Raw genomic sequence first — 25,641 nt, 5'->3', positions numbered from 1 at the left:
TTTGTCATAATCTTTGGAAATAGCTAAATATTAGAATTTTTATGAATTTTATACACAAGAAAGAGTAAAAAGAAGTCTGTAACTTGCTAAGCTTTTGCAACTAGCAAGTGACAATACGAATCCAAACCACAGTTTCCACTGTAAAAACAAAAGGCCTGTTTGACCATTGCCAGTGTTCTAAACTAAGGAGAGTCATGTGTGAAATACTCATAAGTTTAAAGTTTGGGTTTGTTCAGATATGCTGTTTATATAATTGTTCAAGTGCCGAAAGAACTTGAATGATTAGAATAGCTTTTAGAAATACTATCCCACACTGTTTTCTTGATGCCATTTTGAATTCTACTCTGAGTAAGGATGTCATACTATAGTTCTACACAGCTCAGTCCTGGATTGAAGCACATGGTATTAAATGAGCAAATGAGTGGAAAACACAAATTTGGCAGGTTCTTGCATCTTGTAAGAGAAGCTCTTTGGAGGAATAAATATGGTAATGAAATAAGGCATGTAAAATCAGTTTAGTAGTAAATTCCCAAGATGTGTCTAAATCACAAATGATATGGATTTGCTTCTTCACTTATAGACTCATTCACTTTTGAATCCAGGCTATGAGATTACACCATATGCTAGGTAGACCTTCCTTTTTTTTTTTTTTTCCTTACTTCTTCCTTCCACATCCTCAAATTTTTTGCTGCTACCTACAAAATTATTTATAACCATTGTGTGATCCAATTTCTGTACCACATGTAACTTAAATTTCACATTCTCATGAAAGCCACTTACTTAAAAAATGGTGGGAAGGGGTTATAAGGTATAGATCAGATATGAAAGGTTAATTTAGCGAGTATTTGTTAACCCACTCTTACTGGGAACATCCTTTTCTTTAGCACAGTTTATTTGTACTAGAATTTCTTCACCACCTCCTCAGCATTTTCTTCATTTCTTTCAGCAGTGACTTTCCATTTGTTCCTTTTTTTTTTTTAAGTGGTGCTGGGGATTGAACCTAGGGTCTTGTGCATGCGAGGCAAGTACTCTATCAACTGAGCTATATCCCCAGCCCCATTTGTTCTTATTCTAATGGATAACTGCATTCCCCCACATGCCATGTGCTCTTCCCATACATTTTATTTTAACACTAATATTGTCCTAACAGTTCTTTATCTGGTGGGGAAGCATTCCTAAAGCAGAGGTCATCACCAACCCTGTGTTGGATATTCGACACTCACTGTCTTACTTCTGTCCAAGTATCCTTTTACAACTAGGCAGCTTTTAAGATAGCCTCTAGTGATCCCACCCCCAGAATTCATGCCTTTGGGAAATAACTGTCCTTTGAGCATTGCTTGAATTTATTGTTCACTTCTAATGGATTGAATATTTCTTTAGGATGTGGACATTTCACACTTCCAAATAGCAATGTTATCAGTCTCTTGATGTTACCAGTATTATCAATGATTCTTTAAAAAAAATTTTTTTTTGATTGTATATTGTTAGAGTCTGTAAACAAGTATGGATGGCGCCTGGCATTTTGCCAGAGGGAGTGGTTTGTGAAGTAAAGCCAGCGAGCCATTAAGTGTGGAGATTCCTTATTGGTTGACTGCTGTATCGAGTTTATGTTAATTAAGATAAGCTGTGTGGAATGTATATATACTGCTCCTGTCCTACAATAAACGGCTCCCATTCCTGCTGTATCAATCTACACAAGTTGCTGGTCACCCCCGCCCCCCTCCGGTATTCGGCTGCAGCCAGACTGCGGCAGATGGTGGCCCGTATGGGGAACCCCGGGACACTCGGGGGTAAGTGACGGGAAAAAAAAAAGCTGCCTGTCCATAGATAGGACGGGAGCAAATCTGCTCGTCCCTAGGCAGATAGGGCGAGAGGAAAAATGGCCATTTCGAGAAAATGGAGAAGATTGATACAGTATGTTTGTGTCTTGTTTTGTCTTGAAATGTTGTATTGTCTTTGTGATGAAAATATGGAAGGGGTGTTAAGTAAATTGATAAGGGAAAGAGGCACCCCAGTGGAACCAAGAATAGTTAGGGCATGTGTTGACGAAAGCCCAGGAACTCTAGTCAGAAAGAAAAAGAAAGTTCAAAAGAAGAAGGATTACCAGGAAAAAAGCTGCAGCAGAATACCTGGGGGGTGACGAGCAACTTGTGTAGATTGATACAGCAGGAATGGGAGCCGTTTATTGTAGGACAGGAGCAGTATATATATATTCCACACAGCTTATCTTAATTAACATAAACTCGATACAGCAGTCAACCAATAAGGAATCTCCACACTTAATGGCTTGCTGGCTTTACTTCACAAACCACTCCCTCTGGAAAATGCCAGGCGCCATCCATACTTTTTTACAGACTCTAACAGTATATGGATACAATCTTTATTGTATTTATTTATTTTTATGTGGTACTGAAGATTGAACCCAGTGCCTCACACATGCTAGGTAAGTGCTTTACCATTAAGCCACAGCTGCAGCCTCTATCAATGATTCTTAATGTCTTTCTGGTGAAAGAGTTTAGAATCCTTACCCTTAGTCAGGGAATGGATGAAGCTCTTGAATCTTTTCAAGAACTGTCCAAATAGTGTCTGGAAATGGGAACAGGTATGTGAAGCAGTATATCCTGGGGAAGGCATATTATCTTTCTTAGCCATTATTTTTTCATTTCTACAATGAATGAAGTTGAACTTGATGGTTTTGATGAAACTCTTCAATTCACATTCACTACATCTAGAAATTAGTTAATTAATTAATTTTGCATTTTGATATGCAAGTTTCATTTAAAATAAAAAACCATCTAGGTACTTTTTCTTTCAGAAACCATATGTTGTAGGTATAACATTTATATAATATACTAAATATTCTGATTATTTTTCTGGATATTAGCATATATGAACTGCTTTTTAAAATTATTTTTATAATAACTTTAGCCTAAAGTTTTGTTTTTTATAGTTAAGGCAATTTTAATATCTTTAAAGTTTGTGTCCCTGATAAGTCAGAAATTTCTGAATCTAAAACCTATCAGTAGCTCTTTTCAGTAGTACTTGCTAGGAAAAATGAATATGCTGCTTGTATCTTGTTCCTGATGTGGAGTTAGCATGACATACCCCAAACCATCTTTTACTCTCTAACATGTCCCTGGTATCTAATAGTGGCACTCCCTCCTGACATTCCCTTGACTCTCCTTCCTGCTGCGCTGCCTTAGCTGGCTATAGACTGGTGAGTTTTTGCTGAGGCTCTTTTTACTCTGGTCCAAAGATTTATTGACCCTCTCTTTTCATTGTCTAAGAAACTAAATTCTACTCATTGACCAAATTTAAGCTCTGTGTTACTCATGTGGTTTAAAAATTTTTCTTGACATTTGGGATCAATGGAAACGATTTTGGAACATTTATTTATGAAACATACATACTAAAGTATGTATATGAAAAAAATGATATCTCATAAAACTTAAACAAGCTACAGTACGAAGAATTTAAGGTGGGGGAATATGGATTCCTAAGGTCTCATGATGATGATCTCCATAACCATGGGCATAGCCACTCTGTTACCCATCCCCCTAAACACACACTGACTTTGAGAAAACAACTAACAATATGAGTAATTCTTCAGTGCTTAGTCATCGTTAAGGAAACAATTAGAGTTATTCTCAAATCGGCTTTTAAAATAGATATTAGTGATTCTTGAAGGATTTACTTAAAATATTTTTATTCAGTTTAAAAGTGTGCAACTCATTAATACCAGATGGCAGCTACCTAGTACTCTTTGAGGGGCGAAATTGAGATACATGTAGCCAAGATATGTAAATTTAGCTTCTGAACAGTTGTGCCAGTAGATTGCAAATACAGTGAGAATATTGGTGCCAGCGGATTGTGGGTGTCCATCTTTCTTTTCTCCTAGGCTTCCAGTGTCTATCCGATAACGAAGTCACCAAATTAAATTTTAAGAAACTCTCCAGAGGAAAAACAAATGTAATATCTATAAGAAAAGACATACACACACACAAACACACAATCAAATTTTTGGAAAGCATTAAAAGATACATAAGGAGATATATTTTTCTAAAAGCCCATAACATATCTTCATTTGTAATGCTGTATTTTTTTTAAATGCTGTTGGACTTCAAATGGTGAGAATAACATTTGTCATAGATGGCTGAAGTTTGGAAGTGGGAAAGAGTAAGCTGGGATAAGCAGGAAGTTTTCTGAAGAAATGCAAATAGGGTTCTCAGAAGTTTTTGTGGGGAATAATTTTAAACATCTGTCTAAGCTGTCCTGAGGTGTGTGTGAGTCTCTGGATTTTCAAGAGTTAATACCCTGAAGACTGATGAAACCTCAGTTTCCTTGTTTCTCCTTGTCTGCATTCTCCTTACTCTCTTCACATGGCTGGTCTTTATTTTGTAGCTTTTTTTTTTTTTTCCCATAACCTTTGGTGGTAGAAGGCAGATACAGGGGATGAGAATAAAGTCTAATTAAACCATATTATTCTGATATGGTTAGTGTTTTTATTTGTTCTATATACTCTTGTATGATACATGTTTTGTATTATGAAAATTATTACATAAATGTTACTATTCTCATTCAGTAAATATTTTCCACTCACCTATTTATGTTGAAAATCTGTCCCTGCTGCTGTGTCAGCATTAGTTTGTTGGTTATTACCGCAATTCAGTATTTCATAATATACATCCATCCAGTTGTATATCTCCACTCCCTCTGTGATGGGTATTTAGACTGCTTCCATGTCTCATTACCACAAAGAAGGCTCCATATCTTCTTGGTCCTATGTGACATTTTCTTTTGGAAATATGCCTAGTATCAGAATTGCTCGCTCATAGACTTTGAGTACTCTTTATTAAACTGTGCCCCATGTTCTCCAGAATGACAGCACCATCTGTATGCCCCCATAACCTTGTTTGGCATGATTCAGATTGCAGTGCTGGGGATCACTCCAAGGACTTTGTACAGGCTAAGCAAGAGGTAAGCAGTCTATCACTGTTTTGGTCAGCTTTTTCGCTGCTATGACTAATTATGGAGGAGGAAAAGTTTATTTGAGGGCTCACAGTTTCAGAGGCTTTAGTCCATAGAAGGCTGGCTCCATTCCTCAGGGTTCAAGCTGAACATCCTGGCAGAGTGAAGCAGCTTACTTCATGACAAGGAAGCAGAGAGAGAGACTCCATGCTCCAGATATAAAATATATACCCCATAGCCATGCCCCTAATTAATTACTTCCTCCAGCCTCACCCCACCTGCCTCCAGGCACCACCCAGTTAATCCCATCAGGTAAAATTTACTGATTAGGTTAAGACTCACAGCCCAATTATTTCTCCTGACCCTTCTTGCATTGCCTCACATGTGAGCTTTTGGGGGACACCTCACATTCAAACCATAACAACCACTGAGCTAGATTCTCATTTTCTTCTTTTAACTTTGTAGCTTTACCTTTACAATTCAGCTTTCTTTCACATGGAGTCCAAAATTGTGTCACTGCCCTGATTAAAAGTCTCAAGTAGCCCCAGTTGCCTACAAAGTGAGTCCAGAATGCTAACAGGGCATGGTGAACCTCTCAAGATCTCTCACCTTTTTTCTTTTTGGAGGTATTCATACTACTACTTGTTCATTTTTGTGCTCCCAGTATGCTGAATTTATTGTTTTCTAAAAACACCCTCTAACAGATGAGTATTGTGACATAATTCAGAAAGTATTTTTCCTACTTGAATCATTTTAAAGCCAATAAAGAAGTATTTCTTATTAATATTTAGTAGACGCCTGGCATGCGTGCGGCTCAGGTTCGATCCTCAGTACCACATACAAACAAAGATGTTGTGTCTGCTGAAAACTAAAATAAAATAAATATTAAAAACTCTCTCTCTCTCTTAAAAAAAATGTACTGAATATTTAGTAGAAATACTTCTATTTAAACTACACATTTCCACTGTTTCAGAATTCGAACAATATAGAAAAGTGAAAAGAAATGGAAAATTCCGAATCCTAACCTTTTCCATACCTTTCTTTTCTCCTTTTGTAAAATCATTCAGGTAAGGGTGTGAGAGGGGAGATGTCGGGTATCTCAATGCCAGGGCCAGGTCCCTAACTAAAAAAGTCAGAATTGCTGGGGTGGAACCCAGGCATTGGTATTTTTAATGATTCGCTAGGTATTTTATTCAGCTTTTCTTTTGCTGGTACTGAAAGACAGGAATAGTTTTAGAAAAGGAAAAGTTTATTTGGGACTAAAGGTTTCAGAGATTTCAGCCCATGGATGGCCAGCTCCATTGTTCTGTGCCAAAGGTATGGCAGAATATCATGGTAGAAGGGCATGGCAGAGGAAAGCAGCTCAGGACATCATTACCAGGAAGCAGAGAGCTCTACTCACCAAGAATAAAATATGTATCCCAAAGTCATGTCCCCAATGATCCACCTCCTCCAGCTATATATATCCTAATAGTCTATAGTTAACACCTAGTTAATCCCTTTTAGGAGATCCATGCACTGATGTAAGTTAAAATTCTCATAAACCAAACATTGCACCTCTAAACTTTTCTTGTACTGTTTCACATATGAGCTTTTGGGGATTCCTCATATCTAAATTATAACACTAGGTGATTCTAAACATGTAGCCAAATTTAGAAATAACTGGCTCTTTAAAATACTTCAAAAAAATAAAAATTGATCATACCAACATTTTGTGCAGCATCTTGCTTTTCCCCCCAAAGTACTTGCTAAATGATATTTAAAACCCTATCTTTGGTTTAAAATTTAACTCTTAAGAAAAAAATAAATCCATTTATTTTGAAAATGTTATCATCTAACATGAAAGCCCTATTAATCAACTTGATAAGCATTCTGAGTTAGTTTAAACTGAGTTCATTTGAATAATGGTAACTTTTGACTTACACATAATAGTAGTATAGAATTCTTCCCTTTTTATACTAGGATTCAGAGTTCACCGAAACTCATAATGCATGTTCTGAGACCTTGTGGGTGCTGTGTTTTCATTGTGCCAAATGGTAAAATGAAGTCAGTTGTTCCATAGGAACTAAGGTTTATAAAAATTAGAAGCCAAAAAAAAAAAAAAAAAAAAAAAATCAGTTTACTCAAAGTTAAATTCTCTCTCTTTCTCTCTCTCTCTCTCTCTCTCTCTCTCTCTCTCTCTCTCAATGGAAAATCATCCTTTTTTCCTGTCTGGTTACTTCTTTTTAAACATTTTCTGTCTTCTCAGATTTTAATAGTAACCATCAACATGCCTTCACTCCCAGAGGACAGTCCTGCTATTGGTGCTCTTTCTGTTCCCTTTCCTCCTGCTCAGCGTCTGTCCTCTGTCCATCCCTGCTTCTCCACTCTCTGCAGGAGATGTGCTCCTGAAACCACTCTTGATCTGCTAACAAAGATCTCTTAGGGCTCTTTGGCCCAGCAGCATGTGGCTCCATGGACTACCCACTCCCTAGTGAAATTCCTCTCCTGTCCTCCCTTGCCTGTTAGAATACTATGTTTCTGTGTCTCCTTTTATCTTTCTGACTTTTACTACTACTTCAGTTTTGTTTCCAGCTAACCACTTTCCTCCTTCTTACTTTCTTAAATTGTTTCTTTTTTCTTTGTATAAAAATGTTATACATGCTTACAGTAGAAAATGTGGAATAATATAAAAAGGCTCCCCCAAATTTTACTACTTAGAAATAGCATTTTAGCCTTGTTTTTCTGTGGAAAAAAAAAAAGGATTAATACTGCATAGTCTTTATACGTGGCTTTTAATTCCCCCCTACCTCATAATACATATTATCCTAGCTGTTCATGTTCAGCATTGGTTACTGTTTCTAATTTTAAGTAATACTGAGAGACATTTAATAGTCCCTTGACTGCCTTGCCTCATTTTTTTCAAGTAACATTTACTTACATTTATTTTATCTATTTCTTAATGATATTCATCTCCCTATTTCAAAATAACATGATCACACTCTTTGTTCCATCATGAGTTTTAAGACTTCATTTACTTATTGTGTTACATGGTAGGGGTTTCTGCCTTTTACCCCTTTCCTCTCTTCCCATTTCCCTGATACTAACATATCACAATTCTTTATTAAATCACTAGTCATTGTCTGCATTGCTTTGACTATAGACATATAATCACCAATAAGCCAAGTAATCTCTTGCTTTTTTTTTTTTTTTTTTAAGTACAAGTGCTTTTTCCCCAAAGAAAATAGTTGTCTCATTTTCCCATTTCCATCGTTTTGCTTCATTCTATAGCTGAATCTTCCTAGATCCTTTTTCATTCTCCTAGTACCATTTTCCATGTGGTAAACCTAGCAGAAAATCAGTGAGTTCCAGTTTTTCCCTTGACTCATACTTTTGGAGCTAGCCCTCTGCTTTCCTGTTCCAGGCTGTGCTGGTTGCTCCCTAGGCCTGCTGCTCAGTGTCACCACACCTAAGTAACCCTCACCAAACACTGAGGGATCCCTGATATTCTCCCACACCTTAGGAGAGAAAGTCCCTGATACAATGATGTTACCAAATGGATTTGAGAAGGTCCTAGGAGCTCTTCTAATGCCTGTGGTTATCTAACTCTTGCTTCATGATGGCAGTGAACATGGTTGGTCCTGTCCTCTGATAGGTGAGTGCCTGCTTATTTTGCAAAACACTCTTCTCCTTAATGTTCCAGGATATGAGTCCTTTCTGCTAGTCTAGATCTGACTGTTGCTTACCTCCTTTCTTGCCTCACTCCACCCACTCCATGTAGAACCCTCTCTCAGTCGCCTTTCACTCCCTGGCATGATTATTGATGGTCCTGCTAATTTTTCTTGGTCTTTGGCAAGGAAAAGAATGGAATCTAGGGATGTAAAATTTATTTAAAATGACAGTGATGTTTTTAGACTTATCAGGAAGTCTTGCCCATTATAAAAATCAGATCATGCTTTTTTTTTTTTTTTAAATCTAAGAACTTAAAACACTTAACTGATGAACAGGGGAAAGTTGTTTGCACTTAGTGTATTTCTCATTATACTTCAGCAAAGACACTCATCATTACGCTACTTAAGACATTTTACTCATTTGCCACTTGAGGACAAGAGGGTGTATATTTTCATTATGTGCATTCTGAAAAATCATTTCACCTCAACATTATACTTTTTAAAATTTTGAAATACGGAATTATTTAAAAAATCCTAAAAAGTGTGACCTTTAATCAGTCTTACCTGAAGTTTAGTTGAAATATCAACTGTGCCAAAAATGTACTATGAACTAGAAAGTTGCAATGTTCTGAATAAGTAATCCAAACTATATCTTATTTATTTAAAAGTAAATGAGCAAATTATAAATCTGATATGTCAGAAGTGGCGATTAATAATATTGAGGATGATTTGGAATAAAATATATGAACTAGGCAATCATGGATGGTAAAAACACTTTAAATATGGTAATATATCACTTTCATTATTCAATTATATATTTTTTTACATTTTTAATATTTAATTTCCTAAACCAATTGCAAAGACTTTTTCAAGATACTAAACATTTTATTATAGATAAAAATGTATTTAATAGTTCTTTTGATTTGTAGGTAAAATGTTACAATTTTTAAAATTTTTAGTTTTGCTATTGCTTGTTAAACAAATTTGGTAAGATATTTTAGTTTTAAAGAGTCTTTTCTTACCAATGAAGTAATAATAATTTCTCCTAGTAGTGTTTTTCAAAACTTCAGTTAGATGAGATAAATGTCCTATGTATTGTCCTATGTATATTTTTTGAAGTTCTTCTTATTAGGGGTTGAAGAAAACTATTAAGGCAATGAGATAACATTTTTTCACAGATCAGACTTACTGGAAAGAATGATAGTTTCTCATGTGGATGAGGCTTAGTGGGTTGGACTCTTGTTGCCGAAATTCTTCTGGATAGAAAATTGACACTAGGCATCGAAGGCCTTAAGAAAATCCCAAAATGTTCAATTGGCTCATGACTTCTAGTGTATTGTAAGGAAATACTCAAGTAGACAAAGATCTTCTGCTAAATTGTTTATAGCATTAAAAATTATAATTTTGAATATTCAATTAACACATCATATATAATATACTTTTATATAAATCCAGTAATCATAGCCATTCTTAAGGATATGTTTCCATGCAGGTATTTTTAATGTTTCATTATGGTAAATAAGGATTCATTGAAACACATTTATTTTTCATTTTTTATTTTGTGGGGAGGGTGCTAGGGATCAAATTCAGGGCCTTTTTCATGCTAAGTATATGCTGTACCATTGAGCTCTTTCCCAGGCCCCAAACAAATAATTTTGAAAGGACTACAGTAGTACAATAACTTTACTCTTCTGTGCTAGGCTACATTTGTGTTTATAGGTTTTTGAATGGTCTTTCTTTTTCCCTGGACTCTGCCTTGTTTATAACTCCAAGTTCCCTTCTCTCTTTCTTGCTGTCCCTATTTCTCTTTAGTTCCTTTGCCTCCTCTTGCCTAGTGCTAGATAGAAATCACATGGAGAAAATAAATACTGATTGAGCAAGAGTTATAGTCTTTTAACCTCTTTTTTTGTTTTTTCTCTAATTTTTTAGTCTGGGGTTAAAGAAATAGTGTCGCAGTCCTCTTGAAACTGACAGGGAACGTGGTGGTTAAGAGCTCCAATGTCAGATGGACCTGGCCTTGGGCCCAGATGTGTCACTTATTAGCTGTGTGACCTTAGGCAAGTTATTTACCTTTTCTGGCTTTGTGTTCTCATCTGTGAAACAAGTATTCCGTGTAATTAGTTTTCCCTTCAAGTTTAGGCAGTGTAGGGTTGTAAAGTGCTCCACATTGCCTGACTCAAGAGAATATTCAACAGTTTATTGCTGATGTTGCTGTTATAGCATTAACATTTCAAAGACAAAGGTGGAGCTCAGACATCTGATTTCAAATATTGTTCCAACATTTAAAATCCCAGTTAACATTTCCTATCAGTGTACACTCAAAATATCTCTCTCTCTCTCTCTCTCTCTCTCTCTCTCACACACACACACACACACACACACACACCCCAATAGATAGATAGATAGATTAAAAAATAAACAGAAGTCATATAGGGTAGAACTCAGGTTTATATGGTGTTTTTAGGTATTATGAACTTTGATATGGAGTGTGGTAGGAAAATAATGAGGGAAGGTTCCCCCCCATCCCATCCTAAGTCTTTGCTCCATAATAAACCAGAAAATACAAACAAAAATGGATAATAGCCTTAATGCTTTGTGAGGATGGGCAGAAAGGAGTGGGGGGGGGGGCTAATAAGTTGTGTAGCATTTTATACATTTAAAAATGAATCTGAATATAAAATTAGAATTTTATGGTGATTTGAAATGAGAAAAAAAAAATCCTACCCAAGCATAAAAAGTATTTTAACAGTCTTTTATTCTTACTGTGCACTCTGTATTTTGGTACTTTGTTTCAAATTAGTGTTGTGAAATACTTTTAAAAGGTTAACTATTTTTTCTTTCTTTTTTTTTAATGTTGTTAAATGTAATTTTGTTTCTTCAGCTTCATTTTTCTTTCCAGCATTCCTTTAGTGATACTCTTTAGGAAACTAGTATACTATGCTGACTGATGCTTGCCTAATAGTCACCTTCTCCAGGATATTTCTTCTCAATATCTGCAGTATTAAACAATGCAGACAAGTTGGTAGAAAGGACAGTCTTTAGCTGTTCATAGAATCTTGACTCTACTCCTGCTCCATTCATTCAGATAATACCAGCAACCCTGTGCCGGTATTCGGATTATTTATTTATTTATTTTAAACCTTCCAGGGTTAAGAGACTTTTTGGTGATCTAGTCAATTCTGGTTCTGCTGACCAGGCTCAGCTTTCTGTAGCACAGCCTGTGGCCACAGAAAAGAGTAGGACTGGTCCATCAGCTCATTGTTCTTGGATTCAAAACAAGTGTACATGCTTACAGGAAGGCCAGTAAAGCACCCTGCATGAAAGAGCCTAATGAAGGGGTGCTTTCTGGGGTCCAGAATAATCACTTTATAATTTGAGCAGTTTACTATGTGGTTAAGGGGGAAAGCTTATGAAGCTTTTTTTGGCGGGGTTGGGGGTTGTACTAAGGGTTGAACCTAGGGGTGCTTTTACCACTGAGTTCTATCCCCAGCCCTTTTTAATTTTTTATTTTGAGACAGGTTCTCACTATATTGCTTAGGGCCTTGCTAAGCTGTTGAGCCTGGTCTCAAACTTGAATTCTCCTACTTCAGCCTCCTAAGTCACTAGGATTTCAGGCATGCACAATCATGCCTGGCTTGTGAAGTTCAAGTACATAAGACTAAATGATCCATTGCACATTTTTCTTTTTTTAAGATTGAATAAATTGACCCCTTTTACAACAGCTCTGTAGAGGGTGTACTTCAACCAAACCAGGTGGATGGGCATTGTCCACTCATACAAAGCAAAACCCAGAGCAAGCCCAATAGCCTGCCCCATCTGACAACTTCTATCAGTGAGGTAATAACAGTGACCTACCTTGCTTGTTTACCTAGCTTGTTCTTAGAAGAAGATAGTTCTTGTGACCCAGTTTTGTCTCTAGTTACAGAGAAACTGTAACACTACTGAGTTTTGGCCCAATAAAATTTAGCTCACATGCTTGCATTTGAGTTAGAATAGCGAGGTCAGTGTTCTGACATTCCTAAAGGATAATTGGGCATATGTATCCTGGCCTGGAGGAACATTTGTATCTATGTGGGTGGCAGAGCAGAAGACCACTGACCCTTACTATATATTGAAATCTTGGTGGACTGGCTTCATGACAGTGTGTTCTAAATCATACCATTGTACATGTTCTTTATCTACCCAGATAGAAATGAGGTTATTTTTTTGGGGGGGGGGGTAGGGGAATGGCAATACTTGAACTGAATTTTTAAAAAAATGTCCTTGCCCATAGATTAGTTATAGATTTCTTAAATAAAATGAATGATATTGGAGCACACAGAATATAGCTATAGGGGTTTTAGAGAGTAGGATGCATGAATTAGTCTCACCTCTCTAGACTTGAATTTGCAACTTCTGATTCTGTTATAATGCAGAACAGCATATATCAAAAGGTGAGGCAGTAATTTCCCAGAAATGTTAGAAAGTTCTAATTAGTATACTACTGCTAGAGAAAGCAGTCATGAAAGTCATCTTCAATGGTAAGTGGTTGGCACTTTTATGGACAGTATAAAGTAATTTAGTGTATTTTACATTCATGAATAATCAGGGCAGGCTGATCTTGCATGTTTGTTTCCTAATTACTTTATTTTTAGCACTCCCATCGTTTCTCTTTCTTTGGCGAGGAGCTGGAACGTCCTAACCGCAGTGCAGCGCACACCATGGAACAGTAGCAAATATTAAGGACCTAGTCTGTTCAGTTGCTTTTGTAGAGAAAGCAATCATTCAGATAACTGCCAGTAATGACAACCTTGTTGATTATATCAGTCAAGATCTATTATTAAGCCTGCAGACAATTTCATTTTTGCCTTACAAATATGTTTTTGTTTTTTGATAAACATGTATAATAGCAACATATAAAGATAACCCTTCCTCAATAAAACCTGGTTCTATAAAGAAAAGGCACAAAAGCTCTCCATGTTTATAGATAGTTTGTTTCCCTGAGCAACAGAAAATGCAGTGCTTATTTAACTTAACAGCAGTACCACAGGGGGAAAAATATAAGCCTACATATGGTAAAGGTATCCATGTTTTCTGGTTGTTTTTTCATGAGGTACCTCCAAGTCCGAGTTACTGCAACCACAGAGTCAGTGACATCATGGATGAGGCTGAGACAGCTCTCCCACATTGCTGGACCAGATCCATGGACTACTTTTGTAGAGTTGGCCACTTTGGACCTTGAATGTGGGAAATAATTCAGAAAGATGCAGATATCTACGAGAGGAAATGGGCTAGTGAGAAAGTACTCATGTTCTGAGCTTCTATGACAATTGTACTTATAAGAGCTATCGGTCCCTATTTCAGGGGGGGTTATGATATACTCAAAATCTTCATTAGCTTCCCTGCTTATACTCTGCTGTTTGATGTCGCCTCTAACTTGGAGTCATTTTGTACAGCTGTTACTTTGAGACCTCAGAAATCCAGGGAAATTTAGCATGGCTGCTAAACCTGAGCACAGAAGGGCTTTAGATTCAACTTGGCAAGGATGGCAAGCATCTTAGAATCTCCCTAAAGAAAGGTTGAGCTCAGCAGCACCTTGTGAATACTGTACTCTTTGGGCAGGCTTCCCTGTTTTGCTGTACCAGATCTTATTGCCTCTGTGGCCTCTGGTGTACTAACTGACTTCTGAGATGCATTAACAAAAAAGGCTAATATTACCAATATTCACTTAATAAAAACAAAACAACAACAACAAACCCCAACATTTATTGTTGCCTTGTAGCTCTCTCTTTTTGGCCTCTGGATATCCACTGACGTCACTTAAAATGAACCATTCAATTTCTAATAGCTACATGCCAAGTTGGTTTTCGTACTTCTGTTTCTCAGCATTCCACAGATGCCACACTGCTCAAAGCTGTGCTTTAATGCATCTTAACAGATTTCTCCTTCCCTGCCCTGCACAGCCTCCCTGTTTGAGGTTCTCATGGAGCAGCTGCTTGTACTCTCCACTGACATGCATCCATGGCACTTGATTAGCCCACCAAGCTAAACTGCAGCAAGTGTCACTGCGGTGCCAGTGGGTTGGCTGTGCTCCAGAACTTTTCACTCCTGCCTCTACCTGATGCTAGGTATTTTGTAGAAGAGGAAGATTAAAGCACTTAAGTGAGGAACCAAGTTTTATGTAGTTAAGTGTTTCTATCTTCAAAAAAAAAAAAAAAAAAATCCAATAAGGATGTAAACTGCGGAACCAAGTTTCATAGGTCAGTGAAAGGTGCATAATTATTATTTCAGCTGCCCTAATATGTACCTGTTTTGATTCATTTTTTCACTGTTTCAGCCAATGTATAACATCACTATGTAGATGTTTGCCTGGGTAAAGTTTTCTTGTCTAAGACAGGTTGTGACTTCAATCTTCCCAGTTAGTTTTTAGACCTTAGTATACTTACAGCTACAGAATCATTTATAAAATCAGAGGGCTTTCCACAATGTATACCTTAAGAGTCTGATTACGTTGGGCAGTGTCTGGACAATGTTTATAAAGCACATTTGATGATGTTTACATCCTTATTGGATTTTTTTTTTTTTTGAAGGTAGAAACACTTAACTACATAAAATAGAGTAAAAGGGGAAAGCTGTTTATTTGACTTTGCTTTACTGCTTTCATGTTGAAGAGTAGACCATCCACTTGGATTTGAAAGATTAATATCATGAAAATCTCAAGTCCCTACTACCAGTCAGCAAACATGTTTTAGAAACTGTTACAACCTGGCTTAGCTGATGGGTGTAAACTTAACAGAACTCTTGAAGATGATGCCTAGAAATAAGGTAATGGACCCAGTAGTGACCCCCAGATCCATTAGCACCCATATTTCTTCTTTGCAGCATAGGGTCCATAAGTCTCTGGTTCTGATCTCTTCTGAGACTATTCCTAGTGGAGGAGGGTTCCCCAAAAAGCTTGTAAAGAAGCTTTAAGAGAAGTCTTTATTTCCAAGTTAGTGTCCTGGGCTAGAAACCTTAGTTTGAATTGTCTTTCAATCCCCTTAAGCACTAAAACTCAAATGACAAGATTGCCTCTTTCGGTTCTTATCTCTGCCTTTTTCCAGGGCACAAACCTGTGTTCAAGGGAAGTGTCTTCTCCTCACCCTTCACCTTCCTCTCAGGTCCAGCTCCACGTAGATTACTAAAGTCACTTCAGAGTTGAACTCCCTCCTACCACCTGATGTCTTTGCAGTTCTGCAGCCCAACTGATCTCTTGTAAAACATAAAAACTCATCGGTTAGGGAAATTACCAAATACCCTTGGCCCAGATAGACACACAAAGTGAGTCAGTCAACTAGTTGGGTTCACTCACATGCTAATAGGAGCTATGGTGTTGCAGAATGTTTGCTTACATTGGTACAACTTCTGTAATATGTTAGAGATGGCTTTTATAAGAATAAAAGGCATTCATAAAAGCATAGTAAGCTCTTTATGTTTTAAAATAAACTTTTGGCACAAATCCTTGAGACTTTCTGTTCTGTGGTCTTGTATTTATATATTTAAGAATACTGTGGGAATTCTTGGTAATACATGTTAAAGTCCTTAGGCCTGTCATGTAACTCAGCTTTTCTATCCACATCTGTTTTGTATAAATCCAGTTAGAATCTCCCCTTGTAGGAATTCTTAAGCCTAATTAAAAGTTGGAGCCATAACACATGTGAAGGAATTGAAAAAGCTCCTGGAAATGAGATTTGTCAGATGATGTAAGCAATTTTCAAGTCGTTGACTCTACTTGCTATGCTTCTAATATTTCATGGACATATGTCGTTAACTCATGTGGAAGATCTAGCAAAAGGAATTTCAGTAGTGCTTTATCTTTATAAATTGTTTCATATTTAATTGGTGGCTGACTCTTAACACTTAAGTGTGTGATTCCCTTGTCTCATTTTGCTTCTCATTTCTTCCCTGAGGAGTCAGAAATATTTTGATGATTTTTAAAAAAATATTAATGTCTAAGACATTAAACTTGTTAGGAAAATTAAAGCCCATAGGTAATTTTATAAGGCAAAGAATGTCTTTGTAAAATGAAATTATATTGTGATATAAATTTATATTTTATCAAATCCTTTTCCTTTTTAAAGAATATTTTTAGTTGTAGATGGAATCGTACCTTTATTTTGTTTATTTAGTTTTATGTGGTGCTGGGGATCAAACCCAGGGACTCACACATGCTATGCAAGCTCTCTACCACTGAGCTACAACACAGCCCTCAGATTGTTTTCTTAAAGTGAGGATACACTTTTAGTTTTGAAATGTTACTTCCAAAAATTAAGATCTTCCGTTGTTCATTGAAATTTTGTTAAAACTTTGTATATTCTAAAACCGTCTTCTTTGTAATTGGTAATTTTAACACCCAGGCAGAGATTATTATGCCATTCATTTTCTTGAAACTATTTAATCAAACTCAGTAGATTAAATATTTTTGAGTTAATTATTGAGAGCCTAAAAGAGCAGTATTATTTGCGTTGTTAAGAAGAAATTATCATGCTCTCTTTGGCAGCATGTATGCTAAAATTGGAACCATACAGAGAAGATTAGCATGGTCCCTGCACAAGAATGAGACAAATCTGTGAAGCATTCCATAGTTTTGTACATACAAAAGAAAGTTTAAGCCCCACTCTCCATCATGTCCACTTAAGAACTGACTTCTGCAACAAGACTCCTAAAGCTCAAGGAGTAAAATCAAGAATCAATAAATAGGACAGTGTCCAACTAAAAGGCCTCTTTACACCAAAGGAAAAAATTAAGAATATGAAGAGAGAACCTACAGAATGGGAGTAAATCTTTGCCACCTGTAACTCAGAACATTAATCTCTAGGATATATAAAGAACTCAAAACTCTTTTAACAAAAACCCAAATAACCCAATCAATAAATGGGCAAAGGAACTGAATAGGACTTCACAGAAGAAAAAATATGAATGGTCAACAAATATATGGAAAAAATGTTTGACATCTCTAGCAATTAGAGAAGTGCAAATTAAAATTACTGAGATTTCATCTCACTCCAGTCAGAATAGCATTTTTCAAGAATATAAGCAATAATAAATGTTGGTGAGGATGTGGGGAAAGGGGGACACTCATACATTGTTGGTGAGACTGCAAATTGATGCAACCACTATGGAAAGCAGCATGAAAATTTCTCAGAAAACAGAGTAGAATCGCCATTTGACCTGATTATACCATTCATTGGTACATATCCAAAGGAGTTAAAATCAGCATACTATAGTGATACAGCCACATCAATGTTTATAACAGCTCTACTCACAATACCCAAACTATGGAACCAACCAAAGTGCCCTTCAACAGATGAATGGGTAAAGAAAATGTGGTATTATATACACAATGGACTATTACTCAGCCATAAAAAAGAATGACTTTGTGACTTTTGCTGGTAAATGAATGAATCTAGAAACTATCATGCTAAGTGAAATAAGCCACTCCCCCCCCCCCAAAAAAAAAAAAAAGGCCGAATGTTCTTTCTGATATGTGGATACTAACACAGAACAAGGGGGATGACAGGAAAAATACAACTTTGGAGTAGAGAAAGGGGAATGAAGGGAAGAGGGGAGATAGGAATAGGAAAGACAGTGGAATGAATCAGACATAACTTCACTGTGTTCATATAGGAATACACCACAGTGAAACTCCAGATGTATAATCACAAGAATAGGATTCTAATTAGAATATTATACTCCATGTATGTATATTATGTCAAAATATACTTTCATGTATATCTAAAAAGAACAATTTTTTTTTAGAGAGAGAATTTTTTTTTAATATTTATTAGTTCTAGGTGGACACAACATCTTTGTTTGTATGTGGTGCTGAGGATCGAACCCGGGCCGCATGCATGCCAGGCGAGCGTGCTACTGCTTGAGCCACATCCCTAGCCCCAAAAGAACAAATTTTGAAAAGAAGAAATTATCTACCATTTTTATTATAGAATTTTCTACAAATATGAACATAAACTTACTTTCATCTTTACATATACAGTTATAAAAGCACTTGTTTAATTGTATTACTAAATGATTTTTATTTAGTATAGTGATTCTCAGCCTTCAGTGTGTATCAGAATCACCTGGATAGATTGTTAAAATTCAGATTATTGGGCCCTGTTCTTAGAGTTTCTGATTCAGTAGGTGTGGGCTGTTGCTGATATTGCCAGATCACACTTTGAGAATCATTGGTTTAGGATTTTTGGTAAATAGTGCTGTTTTTTTTGTTTGTTTGTTTGTTTTTTGTTTTTAATTAGAGCATTATAACTATACATAGTAGTTGGGTTCATTTTGACAAAATTATATATACATAGAATTTGATTTCAATCCCTATCTCCCTTTCCTTTCCCTCTTCTTTCCTCCTATGCTCCTTCCTCTATTCCACTGATCTTCCTTTCACTCATTCATTTATTTATTTTTGTTTGGTACTTTCTACATATACATAAAGGTGAAATTCCCTGTGGTATATTGATATATGCTGTTAAATTTATTTCATATTTCCTCCTCTTTCCCCTCTCAATCTTCTTCCACTTTACAGATCCCAATATCTTTGTGATGTCCTCCCTATTTCCTGCTTTCTTTTCTTTATTTTGTTGTAGCTCTCACATAAGAGAGAAAATTTCTGCCCTGATTTTCTAAGTGTGTCTTATTGCACTTATCATGATGTGTTCCATTTCCATACATGTACCAGCAAATGCCATAATTTTATTCTTCTTTATGGCTGAATAAAATTCTGTTGTTCATATGTATTACTTTGTTTGATTCATTCACCTATCGACAGACATCTGGGCTCATTCCATAAGCTGACTCTTGTGAATTGTGCTATTATAAACATTGAAATGGCTGTATTGCTATAGTATACTGACTTTAGTTCTTTTGGATATATATTGAGTAGTGGGGTAGCTGAATCATGTTGTGGTTCTATTCCTAATTTTTTAGGACTTTCATACTGCTTTCCTGAGAGTTGTACTAATTTGCATTCCCTTCAACAATGCATGCATGCACCTTTTTTCCCACATCCTCACCAGCATTTATTAATATTTGTATTCTTGATAATTGCCATATTTTGAATGGAGTGAGTTAAAATCTCAGAATAGTTTTATTTGCATTTCCCTGATTGCTAGAGATATTGAACATTTTGTCATATATGTGTTAGCCATTTGTATTTCTTATTTTGAGAAGTATCTGTTTAGTTATTTTCCCCATTTGATTGGGTTATTTATTTATTTATTTGGTGTTAGGTTTTTTTTTTTTTATTCTGAGTATTAATACCCTATCAGAGGAGCAGCTGGCAAAGATATTTCAACCATTCTGTAGGCTCTCTCTTCATGCAATTAAACTTTTTCTTTGCTGTACAGAAGCTTTTTAATTTAATGGCATCCTATGTATTAATTTTTGGTATTATTTCTTGAGCTTTTAGGGGTCCTGTTAAGGAAATCAGTGTCCGTACCTTTGAGATGGAGTTTTGACTGTGTTTTCATCTAGCAGTTTCAAGATTTCTGGTCAAATACCTGGTCTTTGGTCCTGTTTGATTTGACTTTTGTGCAGGGTAAGAGATGGGTATCTAATTTCATTTTTCCATATATGGATATGCAATTTTCCCAGCTCCATTTGTTTAGAAGGCTTTCTTTTCTCCAACATATATTTTTGGCATCTTTGTCAAGTATCAAATGGGTATAAGTATGTGGTTTTGTCTCTGACTTCTATTCTGTTCCATTGGTCTTTATGTCTATTTTGATGCCAATACCATGCTGTATTTATTACTATAGCTCCATAATATAATTTAAGATCTGGTATTGTGATACCAGGAGCATTGCTCTTCTTGCTCAGGATTGCTTTAGCTACTTTGGGTCTCTTATTCTTCCAAATGAATTTAAGGACTTTTTTTTTCTTCTATTTCTGTGAAAAATGTCATTGATATTTCAATGGGTATTGCATTGAATAATGTATATTGCTTTTCATAGTATGGCCATTTTGACAGTATAGATTCTCCCTGTTCAAGAGCATGGAAGTCTTTCCATCTTCGAAGATCTTTAGGGTTTTCAGTTTTCTATAAATTTCATTGTAGAGATCGTTCTCCTCCTTGCTTAGATTTATTTCCATATTTTTTTCAGGTTATTGGGAAAGGATGGTTTCTTAGCAAAATATCTGTCAGAGTATTGGGAAGCTATTGATTTATGTATGTTGATTTTGTATTCTGTTAGTTTGCTGAATTCATTTATCAGATGCAGAAGTCATCTGGTAGAGAGATTTTTGGGTTTTTTTGAGTCTTATAGATATAAGATAATATCATCAGCAGAGATACTTTTACTTTTCCTATTTGTAGCCCTTTAATTTCCTTCTATTGCCTGATTGCTGTGGTTAGAGTTTCGAGAATCTCATTGAATTTAAGTATTGAGAGTGAACAACCTTGTCTTCTTCCTGATCTTAACTGAAATGTTTTCAGTTTTTCTTCATTTAGTATGATATATTGACTTTGGATTAGTGAAGGTAAGTTTCTTCTATTCCTAGTTTACCTAGTCTTTTTAAACATGAATGTCTGCTGTTATCAGAGGCCTTTTCTGCATCTACTGAGATGATCATATGGTTCTTGTCCCTAATTCTGTTTAATTGGTGAATTACAATTAATGATTTGCATATGTTTAGCCAACCTTGTGTTTCTGGGATGAAACTCACTTTATCTTGGTGTACTATCTTCTTCATGTGTTTTTGAATGTGGTTTGCTAATATTTTATTAAGATTTTTGCATCTACTACATCTTTGTTGCATTGATTCTTTGTGTTTTTTTAAATTCTGAATTTCATTAATTTTGGCTCTGATCTTAATTAATTATTTCCTATCTTCTGCTGATTTTGGAATTAGTTTGTTCTTTTCTAAGATCTTGAGGTGGAGCATAAGCTTATTTATTTGGAATTTCTCTACATTTTTTTAAATGTAGACAGTTGGTGCTATAAATTTTCCTTGTACAACTTATTTCATGTTATTCCAGAGATTTTGATAGACTGTATCTCTGTTCTCATTTGTATCTAAAAATTTCTCAATTTCTTCTCTAACTTTTCTGTGATCCATTCTTCATTTAAAAGATTATTGTCCAATCTTATGTGTTTATGTGGTTTCTAATATTTTCCTGTTATTGATTTCTACCAGGATTATATTAAATTATGTCCTTTTAAAAATTTATTTATTTATATAATTATTTTGTATTTACTAAGATTTAAAATTGTAACCTACAATATAGTTCATTTTGGAGAAGATTCCATAAGCAAAAGATTCCATTACCAAAAGAAGGTAAATTCACCTATTTTGGGTAAACTATTCTGTAGATGTTCATTAGGTCCATTTGATTTTATAGTATTATTTAATTTAGTAATATCTTTATAGATTTTATGTTTGAATTATCTGTATTGGTGATAAGAGTGTGGTGAAATCACCCAGTATTATTGCACTGGGGTCTATTTGGGATTTCCTGTCAAGAAGTGTGTTGTTATTTATTCAGTTAGGTGCATTTGGACCATATTTGTTCGCTATTGTTATATCTTCTCATTGGATTGTTCCCTTTACCTGAACGTAGTGGCCTTCTTTGTCTCTTCGGAATTCATGCTTGAAATTTACTTGTCAGATAGGAGAATAGTTACTCCTATTTGTTTTTAGACTCAATTTGCATGGAATTTTTTTTTTTTCCATTCTTACCTTCAGCCTTTGAGTGCTTTTGCCTATGAGATGCATCTTTTACAAATAGCATATAGTTGGATCTTCTCTTTTTTTCCATTCTGATAATCTGTGTCTTTTAACTGGGATATTGAGACCATTTACATTAAATATTATTATGTATGTGTGTTTGTGGTTTCCTGTCATTTTGATCTATTTGCTGTAATTAATTCTGTCATGATTTTCATTTAGTTGATTACTCTTTTAATGATCTGCATCTACTTGGGGACTTTGGGTGTTGTTTTTAAGTTCCTCTGTGTGCAATATATCTTAGAGTATTCTTTGTAGTGCTGGCCTTAGTGGTCATGAATTTTTTTTTACTTTATCCTTGTCATGGAAAGTTTTTATTTCCTCAATGATTTTGAAAGAGTTTGACTGGCATTTGCTTTCTTTTAATGTCTGGATAGCTCATTCTAGATTCTCCTTGATTTTACAATCTGAGTTGAGAAGTCAGAGGTGAGCCTTATTAGTTTGGTTTTAAATGCGACCTGACTTTTTTTTCTTACAGGTTTTAATATTCTTTCCTTATTTTCTATGTTAATCATTTTGATTTTGACATGTCCTGGAGAATTTCTTTTCTGATCTGTCTATTTGGGGTTCTGCATGCTTCTATATGTTGATGTCTATTTTATTTCTGATATGGGGAAAGTTTCCTGTTACCATTTCATTGAAAATGTTCTTTATACCTTTACCCTGTGTCTCCATGTTCTCATGTATCCCAGAGTTCTTGTATATTCTGGTCATGGTCGTTTAATTTTTTTTTTACTGCATACTGAGTGTTTAAATTCCTATACACTGTCTTCACTGTATGACGTTCTGTTTTCTTAGCATTCTAATCTATTGGTGATGCTTTAAAGTGAATTTTTAATTTTGTTCATGTGTCTTTCATTTCCAGGAGTTTTGATTGGTATTTTTTCAATATCTCTGTTTCTTCATTGAAATGGTCTTTTGTCTTCGTTATCTGCTTTCTTTATTCATTCCTTGGGTCTTTGTTTAATTCCCTGAACATTTTTATAATCAGTTTTTTAAATAATCTTTCTCTGGAATTTCATCTTCTTCCATATTCTTTGTTGGGTGATTCTGAATTTGGTTGGGGAGGGAATTCTTTGCCTGTTTTCCCATGTTTTCAGAGATCTTGGACTTTTGCATCAATTGAGATGGGCTCCCCTTCTTTTTATATATATGTGTCTTTTTGTGTGTTGTTTCCTTTTGTGTTCTCTGACTACCCTCTGTTTTTGATATATAAGTAAATGCCCATGGGTGTGGCTTGAGGAATCTCTTTGGTTGTTCCTCCTTGTGGCCTATTTGTTGGTATGGAGTTTTTTCTCCCCATTTCTGTGTAATATTAATTAATGCTGAGCCTCAGGTGAGGAGAGATTCAATGTAACTTAGTTGAGTTGTGGGTATTGCTCTGCAGCAGGATCTCTGTGAACTTGAAGAGTCACAATCACTTTCCAGCCCCTCTTATAGGAAGGGGACAGCCAGGAATCACAGTAATGTTAGCAACAGATAGTCAGCCTTAAGATAAATTTCCAGTGTCTACTTTGACATCTGTAACACTATTTGCCACCCACATAATATTGGTGAGATCAGTATTTAAGAACAGTATCAACAATTAAAACTGTGAACTGGATCAGGCATTAGATGGTAGGTATCTGTTATGTCTTCTACTGTATTAATAATCACAATAACATGAACAGGCTAGGAATTTCATAAACTGCATAAAGGAAGGGAAGAGAAAGTTTGAATTAGTTAAAAAGTTATCATGAGAGAGACAGAAGATAGGTAGCAGATGTCAACTGTAAGGAGAGAATAAATAATTAACTAAAAGTAATTAACAAAACAAAAGAAAGGAAGAGGAAAAGGAAAATTTGACTGTCTGTGGGGGAAGATATTGATTAAGGGGCAATAATAGGGACAGAAAGCAAGGTGCAAACAAGCAAATGTAAGATCAAAACAACTCAAACCCACATATAATTATACCTCCTATGTCAAACCAAGACTAAATAATAAACAGGTGCAGAGCAAAGCAGTTAAAGTGAAACTAAAATTATATGAAAATATATGTGCGTATTTTTGAACCTGTTGGCACAGAACTTACACACCTACACACAAATAAAATACAAAAAATGTCTTGCAGAATGGAAAATATTAAAAATAAGAAAATATAATTGAATAATGTTTGAAAAAAACTTTGAAGTTTTTTTAAGTCTAAATAGTTATACATGACAGTAGAATCCATTTTGATACATCATAAATAAATGGAGTATAACTTCTCATTCTTCTGCTTGTACATGATGTGGAATTACACTGGTCATGTAGTAATAAAAAAATATTTTTTAAATGGGTGTACTATGGAGATAAAAAAATAATAGCAAAAGATAAGAACAAGAGAAAAAAATCATAATGAGAAATAAAAAGGCTTGTTTCCCTCTTGGTAGGGATGGATTTTCATTCTTAATTTCTTACTTTGCCACCCTTGGGTCAAGGACTGAGTGTTGTTAAGTGCAATGTCTTTGTGTTCCTCACTAACTTCCAGCCATTGTGGCTAGGGGCCACAGCTGGTTATAGTAGATCTGGGCTTTTAATCTCCTGATATATGGTGGGAAAAACTGGGGTGTGCTGAGAAATTGTGTATTCCTATAGGGGGACTGGCACAGAGTTCAAAATTAGAAGTTCCAGTAGTTGGGATTTAGTACTGACTGAACTTTGGAACTCTGTTGGTGAGTATTTGAGATTTGATCCATGCCTGCTTTTGCTGGGGAAATGCTGGTCTCTACAGGATGTCTGGATCTCCAGGGCCTCTGGTAAAATCCATTTTTAGGGCATAGGGACTCCACAGGTCTCACCTTCACTGCTATGAATATGAAATACTGGGTATCTACACTAGAATACAGACGCTCCTCTGTGGCCTCTATAGGTGTTTTCCCAAGAGTGCTTATGAGGCACCAGCAACAAAGGGAACTTTCTTCCCTTAGTATCCAGAACTTGTGTGATCCAGGTACAGTTTTCTTTGTGCCTATTTTAGTCACTCTGGTTCAGGCACACACTGGGGATCATAAGAGGCAACTACTGGCAACTTTCTTTATGAGGTCCCAGTCTCCTGTGTCTGCTCACTGCTGCACAATGCTTATAGATGATTCCTGCACTGGTGGCCAGTTTCAGTGCCCACAAAGGCTTTCCATGCCAGTGATCCTGTTTCCTGCTGAGCCATCCATCCCTGGGTCCAGCACTTTTTTGGGAGGAGGGGTTGGTTTTCACTGAACCACTTCCCCCAGGGACTCTGTCCATTGTTTAGCTT

The 25,641-nt window shown here is 35.8% G+C and overlaps 1 protein-coding gene and 1 non-coding gene across 7 annotated transcripts in view; both read left to right on the top strand.

Annotated features, from left to right (window-relative positions):
• Positions 1-25,641, top strand: part of Pkp4 (plakophilin 4) — a 244,136-nt gene that overhangs the window by 30,913 nt on the left and 187,582 nt on the right. The window lies entirely within an intron of this gene.
• On the top strand, positions 17,121-17,225 carry LOC114094841 (U6 spliceosomal RNA). The gene has a single exon (XR_003583142.2). It is a non-coding gene; the product is annotated as a U6 spliceosomal RNA (small nuclear RNA).

This window comes from Marmota flaviventris, chromosome 11, assembly GCF_047511675.1.
Source record: "Marmota flaviventris isolate mMarFla1 chromosome 11, mMarFla1.hap1, whole genome shotgun sequence".
NCBI lineage: Eukaryota > Metazoa > Chordata > Mammalia > Rodentia > Sciuridae > Marmota > Marmota flaviventris.
Note: the sequence above shows the minus strand (reverse complement) of the source record. Positions and strands in the feature narration are given on the sequence as shown.